This window comes from Silene latifolia, chromosome 11 (genome assembly GCF_048544455.1).
Source record: "Silene latifolia isolate original U9 population chromosome 11, ASM4854445v1, whole genome shotgun sequence".
Taxonomy (NCBI): domain Eukaryota; kingdom Viridiplantae; phylum Streptophyta; class Magnoliopsida; order Caryophyllales; family Caryophyllaceae; genus Silene; species Silene latifolia.
In genome coordinates, this window is record NC_133536.1 from 125,474,033 (window position 1) to 125,475,638 (window position 1,606).

Here is a 1,606-nt window from a genome sequence, read left to right on the forward strand (position 1 = left end):
TGTGAAAGTGAGTGGGAGTTAAGAAGAATCAACCCTAGATGTATGCGATAGAACAAAAGTTGAAAGAGACATCTACTCAATGGACAGGCTAGTTCTACTATCTTGGTATGACATATCAAGTATGGGTCATTTCTTTGTAAAGAATTTTACATGAATTGATAAAACGTAAGACGTCTAGCATAGGACATTTTTGTATCGAAATGGTGCTAGAGTAGCAATGATTTCGATGGAGACAAATGTACCTAAATTTGGTTTTAAAAGAATGTAATCATCTATGTTTATACATAGAAGGCATCACTTATGTGATTTAAAACAAAAGGTTGTACCTACTCCTATGATAACTTGGTGGTTGGTTTAGACCACTCAGTTAGCGGAATTTTACATTCTTCACGAAAACTAAATATTATACTATCTTGTATATTTTTATGTCTCTAATCCGGTGAACCCAATTGATCTAACCTCAAGTAAATTCGTTTAACGAATAAACGATAAGCACATCGAACAACCATTTGATTGAGAATCTTATGGTGTGTGTGCATAAATTATGTTCTGTTTTGCAGAAAAGAAACACAATAGTGAGGTGATTGACCATATACATACGGATGTGTAAGGCCGATAGTTGGTTATAAATATACTTCGTTACTTTTACCGTAATGTTAAGTAGATATGAAAACCTCGTATCTATTTAATAAGACATAAAAGTGATTTTTGAAACGTGTTATATTTTCAAAATGAAGTAGTAAACCAAAAGCACGACAAGATCATAATGTTGATAGGAAATTTCAAAGTAATGACTTTGAAGATCAAATGGGTAATATCAAGTAATGACCTTGATAATCACTAAGAAGATTGTGAACCATAGAGTATGGTATAATCAAGAATATAAACCGAACTTTATGAGATATAGTTTGAAGTTTTTCGCAATTTTGTAAGCAATTTTCTCACTAAAAGTTTAAAACCCGACTATAATAGCCTTAATGACTCCATATGAGATATGGGTAGGGAGGGTCCCTAACTTGTCATTATTATACATTTGGAACCATAAATGTTTATGTTCAGAACCAATTTATGTATTTGTGAGGGTTATCCAAAATTGAACCACTTGGTTTTTACTCCTCCAAAACGAGAACAAAGAGTTTGTGGCTCGTAATGCTGTCTTTCCAGAAAGATTTTCATTTTCTGGAAGACAGAGTGGGAGAAATTTTGAACTTACGGAAGTCCAAGACCCTCAAACTGAGTACAATGCAAGAAGATGTTCTTTATTGAGGCTCAATGGTGAGTACAATTCAAGAAGACATTCTTTATTGTGGCTCAGTGGTTATAAGGAGATAATTTTACGATAATATTGCGTTACTTTTCAAAAGTGACGAATCTTAAACCCTCATCAAAGGCTTTTCTATAGCATGAACTCTATGTGATGGCGTGTCACCATGCAATTTGAATTGGTTTCCTTACACAAGATGTGATAAGGAAGGAAACACGAGATGTTTTCGAGACTTGATTTAAGGTGAATACTTTGGTAGGTTACCTTGATCTTGTCGTAAAGGTTATATAAGATGTTTAAAATTTAGGTTGGTTATAGAGAGTTTGTGATAACCCAAATGCC